Genomic DNA, 10000 nt, shown 5'->3' with positions numbered 1-10000 from the left:
GAGGAGACGTGAAGATCAATCATAGAGTTCTACGAATTTTAACAAAAACACATAAGACATGGACATACCCATGTGTTTTCCTATCAAAATGTTCAGAACAAACCCAACTTTCTGTAAAGTGAGGCTCTAAAGTGTTTGGCTCTAAAGCTAAAAAAGCTTATGTTCGCTTTCTTCAAATCTCTTGTGAAAACATACCTACACTCATGTGGACGAATTGTTTCGGAGCTATCTTTCCTGTATTCTAATTTGCTGTGTGAGTGAGGGATGCTCTTGCAATAAGAAGGACACAGAAGACCTTAACCACATTTCTGCATTGTTTCATCGCTGATATATTAATAGAGACTCTGAAAAAAACACTGGTCATCCGGGTTTGAGAAACTAAGACCATTTTCCATTAGACAAATAATAACTGTGTAACTGAGAGTGGAATGATTATTAGCCCATCAAACACTCAAATATGGACTAATATAAGCATCATCACCTAATGCCTTGTCATTTTTTTTTTTACAACACCCAATGTTTAATGTGATATGAATTATTTCGTTATACCGTTTATTGTAATTCATGCCACATATTCATAAAGCTAAAAAACTTTGAAGTCTGGGTCAGTTGTAAAGGATGCTTGGGCAGAGCGAGACGTTCGAGGACATGATGCAAATTTTGCTGAAAGGTGGAATTTCCCGTTACCAATAGAGACGTACAGCAGAAGGTGTGAGAGGAAATCCCCAAACACTCCACCCTGTTTAGCCGACGTTAGAGAAGAGATTTTCTTATCCCTTCGGTTGATGGAGATCCTCCCACATCTCCTACTTCAGATTTTCTTTTATTTTTTCATTCTCCCTTGATCTTGTGACTTTCCGCATAAGAATGGACATGTCAGAAATGTTCATGAAGAACACTTAAATATTGTCAAGAAGGTGAAGATACTGTATATACTGTAAGCTTTCTTACTCTTTCTTTACTTTTTAAGGATGCTTTGTAAAAAGTGCAACAATCACGTCGTCACCTTCCCTTCGTCCTCTAGTTGCCAAATAACGCTGATGGCATTTTACAAACCAGACAGAAAACTGACCAAAACCTTAAAAGTTTAACTTTAAAGTTCTTACGAGTGATGTTTTACGCTCGCCATTAATTTAAAACCGCCTTTAGGATCTAACCTTCACTCCAGCTTTGATCTTTACCTCTAAAAGCTCTGAGAAAGTACTTTTTTCTCTCTGTGGTTTGGGGCCCAAACAGAGCATTTCTGGTGAGTCCCCACATGCTAAAAGTTACTGATGTTTCTATCATCCCGGCTCCCAGAGCAAAAGTAAACTTATAGACTGAAAGCAGCGGACTGCAGATGTTTAAGAAGCCATGTTAATTCGATAAAAACTGATTCAAGATGCCTTTAGGATGCGATCTGAGTTCAGCTTTAACATCAACCAATGGATAGTTTAGGGTCAAGGGTTCTCAAAACATTTTCAGCTCGGGCTTCCAGTACACTAAATGAAATTTGTCGTCCATAAGGACCAGGAGAATGGAATGTAAAAAGATCTTAATGTGGTTCCTCAAGGACTGGACCAATTTTTTCATCCTTTTTAGCGAATACCTCTTGAAATTTTGCTTCCACCTTTGATGTGTATCTAATACTAACATAAACACTGTTTCCAGTTTGGTTGGAATAACCAGAAGAAGTAGAAGCGAACGGGTGCATGAGCAGTGATAGCCATCATTCCTTCGGCTGAAAAGGAGAAGACAGAAACCTGAATCTACAGAAAATTCAAGCAAGAGGACGTCAAAACTGACAGCTGATCTTGAGGAATCTGAGCACATAAACACCACAGCAATGAGCTATGAAAATGGCTTGTAATGCTTTAAAAGTTTAAAACTTTCTTGCCGCAGAGGATCCAGAAAAAAAGAAAAAGCTCCCTTTTCACACTGGGACCCACCAGAAGAAGCTGCACAGCCCATTTCGGGGCCCCTGCCCCGCAGTTTGAGTAGCCCGGCTGTCAGTAAACCCCCAGAGGACCAGAGCTGGAGTCAGTTAGCGAGCTGACCTGGGTTCAGCTTTGACGCTGACCTCTTAACGGTCCGGGTCACAGCAGAGCGAGAGGGAGCCGACCCCAGAACTGTAAATGGGTTGTTTCAATGAAAAGAATATATATCAGCCAGAGGGGAGCTTACTGTGTACACACACACACACACACACACACACACACACACACACACACACTCACACTCGCAGACAAACCCATCATTCACACACACATACAGTAAAAACACACATGCATGTTCAGATACACACGTACGCTGAATTCATAAAATGCACATGCAAAGCAAACAAACACGCAGAGGCCTAACTGCAAATTGCCGTGACAACACTAACTGGTTTGACCCCAGTTTACTCATGGGGAAAGAGATATGTACTTTGAGGCGCACACACACACACACACACACACACACACACGGGTGACATATGTAAACATACGCGTTTAAGAAGCAGTACCAAGAGTTGCTGTAAAACAGTTTGGTCCCACGTGTCTCTCGTTTCTGCATTTTTGTGTTTTTTATTTTTATTTTATTTTTTTTAAATGATGTAGATAAGAGCAAACTTCACTCATTCTTTTTCGCCTTTTATTCTGAAGGGAAATAACATGACAGGCTACTGTAACCCTCACACTACTAGAAACCATCCGTATGTTTGTGTGTCTTTGAGAGAGAGAGAGAGAGAGAGAGAGAGAGAGCTCCTGAGTCCTGGATGTGTGTGTTCAGTTATGTGCAGTATTTGCGTGTGAATGCAGAGTTCTTTCAGGAACTAATTTTAGCAGGTAGTTTGTTTCCTGTTTGAGACACACCTCTCACAGCAGTAGAGTGTGTGTGTGTGTGTGTGTGTGTGTGTGTGTGTGTGTGTGTGTGTGTGTGTGTGTGTGTGTGTGTGTGTGTACGCAAACATAGCTTCATCTTTTGCAGCGTTCCACTGAATGAAGCTGCGAATTTATCCTCAGGGTGATTCTGGTTTACGGTGTAATTTGTGGCTCCGAGTCCTGCAGCAAAGCCTCGATACGTTTAATACAATTGAAACAAAAACTGCTTCAGTCGCCAGGAACTGTTAAAAAAATGAAGAAATTAACTACCTGCTCAGCTGCTGTACGTCACTCTGAATGAAAGTATTGACTAAATATGAGCAGAATATGTCAATTTAATGCTGGAGCGTTTAGCAAACCAAAAGCCAACATTGACTTATTTGAAGTTACCTAACATACTTACAAATGTCACAGAAAAAAACGTACCTATTTTAACCCAAACCACGATGTTTTGCGTAACCTAACCAAATGGTTTTGTTGACTAAGCCTAACCATGCCCTGTACGTTGGTATATGACTCCCAAAGGATCCTGACTAAGTGTTCGTAAGTGATGAGTTTGGAGTGAGACTATGTTGGCTATATAATGTATATTTCTAGAATATCCGTATTCAGCCCGGTATCGCCATGAATTCCGTCCATATCAGACTCCTATTCTGTTAGATTCCAGTCACGGTTTACGTATAATGCCAACATTAAGCGCCAACGCAGGAAGTAATGTGCCCCTTAAAGCTATAGTGCGTAGTTTCTGTCGCCCCCATGAGGAATTCTAAGTAATGACAACAACACTGTCTGCGCGTCCACGTGATACAAGCCTTCCGTGATCGCGCACCCGCCCCCACCCCCTCCTCGAAGCAGTTGCTAGTAGCCAAGGAGGACACGGAGGATTAAAAAAACCATGATGGACTCTTCAGAAGAGGTCATTATCTTCACTCGAGGTTTCTACATGCAAAAGTCGCCGGACGACACAATCTTCGGAACATAGTCATACTGAGAAATCCAGAGGGAGTTGTGTGGAGCTGATAGTCTTAATTAGCTTCGTAGCAACTCATTTGGCAACGGCTCAAATGTAACGGTCGTTCGTTAATATCAAAAAGTTACGCACTAAACCTTTAAATGGCGCGGTGGAAAAGTAAGGGTGTGGAGGTTGCGCAGGCACACATTTGATTCCATGTTACAGACCATAAAGCCCGATCTTTCCTAGCCCTAACCATAGTTTCTTTGTCCATAACCATGGTCTTTCCCCCCCCAACCTTAACTATACCACAGTTGCCTTGCACAGGTGTTGTAGAAAGTGAGAATTTTAAAGCTGTTGGCAATGAACAATCGAAAATGTCATCATTGAATGCAATCCAGGGTTTTGCAGAATGGACATTCTGTTCACTTCGTTTCAGTATTAGGTTTACATTTTCAACGTATTTATTCACACAAAGGCTAATTTCTTCGCAGAAACGTTTTTCAGCTCCACGTGTTCCAGCGGATGCGTGCGACGCACGACTGCGGTTTTCTTCTTTGTCGCAGAAAGCAGGGTGAAAATGCGTCTGCAGTCTCGCCCACCGTTTGGTTCCGTTCCTGGCAGTTGCAGCTCATCTCGCCCCCCTTTCTTGCGACACACCTCACATCTTAACGTTTCTCTGTGTGAACTAAGGCCCAAATTGAGCACAGATGCTTCAGCCTCTTTGCAGCTCTGTTGGCTGTTTCATGTTTGAAAACTCTGATTGCCAGACTGCTTTTATAGATGAAAAATGCTGTTAATTAGCATCCAGCCCGACACGCCCCACCTCTGTAGCTGTAGTTTGTCATTGCGCTTAAGCTGCTTCAGATGTTAAGACCTTTTCATGAGGTGTTGACATTATTTTAGCTACACCGTGCATTTGGGTGATCCGTTTTTTCCGGGGTTTTCTTTAAAGTTTTACTCAATACGCATCTTTTCTTCCAGCTGCATTGTATTCTGGTCTACGTCCTGCTCCTGTGGTTGTAGACAGCAGTCTCAGCTGCTGTCTACAACGTACGATTTCAATTTTCATCATAGTCACTGTTCTTCCCACCTAAATGTTGATTGACGTTGATGATGATTTTTCTTTCAAGGGTTTCTTTTAAGATTTGTAAAGAAATAATCCCTCCTTTATCCTTCACCTTTTGCCGATTTCGGTTTCTTTTGCTGCCGCTGTCGATCTGTCTGGGCAAAAACTGTTGACCCGAACTATTTTCACAGCTCTTGTACACTTCCTCTTTTTACTGTGGACACACACACACACACACACACACACACACACTCAGACACACACTCAGACACACACACATTAGCACACACACCAGGTTGCCGGCTGGCCTCCGGAGCCCTCAGGGTGTGTGTGCGTGTAAGAGTGGGGTTGTTTTCCAAGCTACATTTTGCTGCCACATGGATGTAGAGTGGTTTAGTATGTCTGCCTGGCAGGCCTGCTCTCTCACACACACACACACACACACACACACACACACACACACACACACACACACACACACACACACACACACACAGTCCAATTCGAAGGGAGTTCCTCAGGCAGCCAGACAAGGCTCCCTTTCACACTCCAAGATACAGCATCAGATTGGGCCGATTGTGTACTTTCTTTAGTGTGTGTGTGTGTGTGTGTGTGTGTGTGTGTGTGTGTGTGTCGCGGGCGCGCATGTGAGTGTGTGTGTGTGCAGTTATGCCTGCATTATGTGTGTATGTGTATCTCTTCGTACATTTTCTCTTTCCATTTCTCTTTATTTTTGTTTCACACGCACGCATTTTGGCCGGATAGTGATGGTTTCATGCTGTCTTGGCCCCAGAAAATAATTGTGCGTTGAACCAAAAACGGTACACCAAAAATAATCTGTGTGCGTGCGTGCGTGCATGTGTGTGTATGTGCGCCAGGGGTGTGGTCTGGATGACATTTAGCGTAAAAGGTGAGAAGTGTACACCCCTCCGCCTCTCCCTCCTTCTCACACTGGCAAAACACACAGAGCAAGCATGGAAAAGTTGTGATGTAATGACGCCACACTTCTCTTGCAGGAGAACACGTACAAAACCGCACGCGGGATCACAGCGCGCACACTCGCACGCACACTGGGTCGTAGACGTCGCTGCTGAGACGCAGGCGTCACAGCCTCACGCTGATTGCGCAGCCTGAAACACACTTTCCCTCCAAACTTCAGTGAAGCGAAGGAGCCTCCACTGTAAACACTCGTTTAGTTTAGCAAAAAAACAAAAAAACAGAAACCAAAATTGCTACCACAACATTACGGCTGATTTTACCGCCGAGGTCACAGGCAACAAACTCCGATGTGAGCTGAAAACCATAAAGAGGTTTTCTCTCAATGATGAAGGGCATAACGTTTTTTTTTTCTTCTTTTTTTTCATGTGGATGTAAGAGAAGTTCAAGCTGGCTGTGGAGGCACAAAACATGATGTATGCATGTGTATGTTTCCAGCAGTCACTCGTTGTTAATGTGAATAGTCTCTGAACAAAATGGTTCCTTTTGTTAAACTGCAGCGTCACCCGAAATTTGTGCTTGTTGTTCGTAAATGCTGCTGGTGTCATTCACTTAAAGATGCAGTACTTACTGTAAAGCCAGCGTCAAACTATTTCATTTTGACGTTCTTCTTCATCGCTGCAATTTACTGCAAAGACGACTGCAAGTTAGATGCCCAATGAAACGTTTGTTTTGCAACAGCCAATCAAAATGCTGATTTTTGTCTACTGTAACGGCGGGATAATAGCAACAACTGATGGCAATGGGCAACAAAGTTTGATGGACAAAAAACAACAAAAGAAGTCACCGTAGTCTTTTTTTTTTCGATTTGTGAAACGTTACATAACACCATTCAATTCCATTTCAAAAATCGTTAGGTTAATGACGTGACAGTTGTGAAATTAAAATTCTTCTCTGCTAAAAAGAACTGCTAGCTATTAAAGTCAGCGTCTTTAGTAAAGTTATATTAACTTATCGCAGTTTGCCAATTGACAACTCAACCAAGTTGTGTGTGTAGTTTCACATCTTAAATATAATAAGTTTTAAAACCCAACAGCTGCTACGTTCTATGTAAACTTGCGCCACCAAGGGTCAGACGTGCAATAAAAGCCCAATGCCATATTTAAATCAGGCGTACCAAGGCTCCACGATGCCCCTTACTGTCACCACCGAATATTTCACTTTCAACACACGACACAAAGTTTTCCTACTTCCTCACTCCTTAGTATTCTGGGTTTTCTGGTTCTGGCAAAGATAATCTCAGACTTTGAAAAAATTGGTCTGTTTTGTCAACCACTTTCTGTCCGTCTCGCTCCCCAAAGTATAAAATAAAACCGGCGCCAGTAGGCCTACAGTAGGTTAAGATCAGCAAATGCAGCTTAAAAATTAGGTATCGAATACTGCACAGGTTAAGATTTAGGGTCAGAGGTGAGGTATTATAAGGCCAGAAGAAGGATAAAATAAAAGTGGTTTCAGGGTTAAAGGTTATGCACACAGGTGTGTGTGTGTCTGTCTGTCTGTCTGTCTGTCTGTCTGTCTGTCTGTCTGTCTGTCTACAGTCTGGACACGGCTGTTCTGGTAACCAGCGATGTCAGCTTCTACAGACTCCCTTTTATACTTTTTGAACAGAGATTTATCAGATTTTTTTTACAAGAACCTCAATAAAGGAGGGAGAGAGGTTTTCAGTTAGGATTTTCCACACACGCCATCCAAACGCGCACAAATACACACACACACAGACACACAACCCCTTTCATTTCACATTCGCAGACTCACGTACACTCAAAGGTTTCTGACAAATGCCACCACGATCACAGAAAATCTCATAAAATCTCAGTCTCTCTTGTTCTTTCTCTCTCTATCTCTCTCTCTCTCTATCTCTCTCTCTCTCTCTACAAACACTCCTCTCTCACACACACACACACACACACACTGTCCGAGCAGAGCTAGCTAGCGCGCCGGCCGGGCTAAAAATACCCCCGTCTGTTCTGTTGGGGTTGGCCTGGGGGCAACCAGGGCCCGGGCTTATAAATGTCCTCTTTGTAGCGCAGTGGAAATGTCCAACAAATGACTCTTTTATTAGGGCAAGACAAAAAAACACAGCTAATTATGTTTACTCAGATCAACGCCGGGGCTCAACCAGCACCCACACACACACACACACACACACTCACTAACACCGGCTAGCCGAGGTGACGGCGAGAGTGTGTGGGGTGGGAGAGAAAGGGTACATTTGGAGCCATTACACAACAGAAATTTTAGGGGCTGACGCTTAGAGGGAGCGTAGAGGGAGAAAAAGAGGCTGATGGGAAAACAGAAGCAAGGAAATGAATGACAGCAAACAAAGTAGGCCTAGAAATCAAAGAGTCACTCGCTGGTCAGATGTGTCCTGCTGGTAGTTTGCATGAAAAAGGGGGGACAATATGAGGATGAAAGCACTTTGGAAGTGGGAAGATATTTTTTCTTTTTTTTTTGCAGCTGAAATTTTGCGGCCAATAAATTGTCAAATATGTTGTCGTCTTCCAGTCGAAAGTCTTTCGTTGCATACATACAGTAAATGTTTGAGGAGTGCACTTACAATTACAACATTACAACTTTTTTCCCGCACATACATGATGTAAGTTGCTATCTGCCAAATCAATGTAAAGTATATGTGTGTCAAAATATCACTATATAATGATATTTTCTGGATTTAAGCAGTTTATCTGTGAATCAAAAGTAACCCCTTTAAAAATATTGCAGAAACTCTTCTGCCGAAAAAAAAGTTGCAGTAAGATAAATGTGTTTAAATTTAAATGTATTTACAGGGCAAACACGCCGAATACTAAGTGGTTATTTCCCTTTTATTGCAGGTGCCGAAGGTACGTGCAGAGCGGGCGTCAGCTGTAGTGTTTTGCCGTTTGTTCAGGTGCAACTTTTAACGCGGGAAAAGGCAGAAACGACGAAACATCGTGAGATGACGCATCAGTCGATCTTTGGCGCAAAGGAACTGGCGAGTCAAACGTTAACGTAAGCGACAGGAAAATGACACCGGCCATCGGCAGAAAATTCATAGGAGCCACAGTCTTGCCCATACGGCTTGACTTTTTTGGAAGCGAAACGGGTCGGCGCGGAAAGAAATTTGATTTAAAACAAAATCGTTAATTTTGGAGGACTGCAACTAAAATACAGCTTAAAACATGAAAAGAGAAAAAGCAGCAGAGAAGGACGAGAGAGAGAGAGAGGAAACAAGGTCAAAGGCTGTGAGGGAATTCCTTCTTTCTTTTCAGCTGTCAATCATTCAGCCAGTGCCAGAGATACCAAGGAACGTGTGTGTGTGTGTGTGTGTGTGTGTGTGTGTGTGTGTGCGTGCGTGCGTGTGTGTGTGCGTGCGTGCGCGCGCTTGAATAATGTGTGTTTGAATGGTGCGATAGGTCCTCGACTTAACAATGATCCCCGTCCCTTTGCGGTCACGCCACCGCGTCAGAGAGACAGAGAGAGAAGACGAAAGAGAAGAAATGAGAAAGTAGGATGAGGAAAGGAAAGAAGGGGAGGAAAGAGAGGAAGGAAGAAAGAAAGAAAAAAGAAAGAAGAAAAAGTAAAAAGAGAGAAAGTGTTGAAGAGGTGGGCGCCAAAAACCGAGCGAGTGAAAGCGAGCGCAGAGCGTGGCAGAGGAGGCGGAGAGATGCTCGTTTTTTCGAAAAGGACGGATTAACGAAGGAGGGCTTCGGATAGTTCAGCCAAAAAACAGGGAGAATAGAGAGAGAGGGAGAGCGAGAGAGAGAGAGAGAGAGGGTTGGCCCCTGACCCGGGGACATTATAGGAAGGGAGATTATGGTTGTTCAAAACTCTCTAAGCACTCACCCTGGGACCCCAGCTAATACCGAGACACACATTCACACACACACACACACACACACACACACACACACACACACATACATACATACATACACCTCAAATACAAGCGAACACTAGACACACAGTGTGTAACTCAACAATTGCATGTATAGTTATATTATATATATCTCGAATATGCCGCGCAGCTCCATTGTTGTCCAAAAAACTATTAAAATCACATCAATGATCCCCGTCCTGCTGCTGGAAACACCACAGCAGCAAACATGCATTTATCCGCCGCTGAAAATAGTCCCCCAACAAATGCACTAATAACTCCGGTTT

At 43.2% G+C, this 10000-nt stretch overlaps 1 protein-coding gene across 1 annotated transcript in view; it reads right to left on the bottom strand.

Moving 5' to 3' along the window:
* The window catches only part of cyp26b1 (cytochrome P450, family 26, subfamily b, polypeptide 1), a 32173-nt gene that overhangs the window by 14109 nt on the left and 8064 nt on the right, over positions 1-10000 (bottom strand). The gene's annotated exons all lie outside the window — the stretch shown is intronic.

This window comes from Perca flavescens, chromosome 19 (genome assembly GCF_004354835.1).
Source record: "Perca flavescens isolate YP-PL-M2 chromosome 19, PFLA_1.0, whole genome shotgun sequence".
Lineage (NCBI taxonomy): Eukaryota > Metazoa > Chordata > Actinopteri > Perciformes > Percidae > Perca > Perca flavescens.
This window is presented reverse-complemented; position numbering and strand designations above follow the sequence as displayed.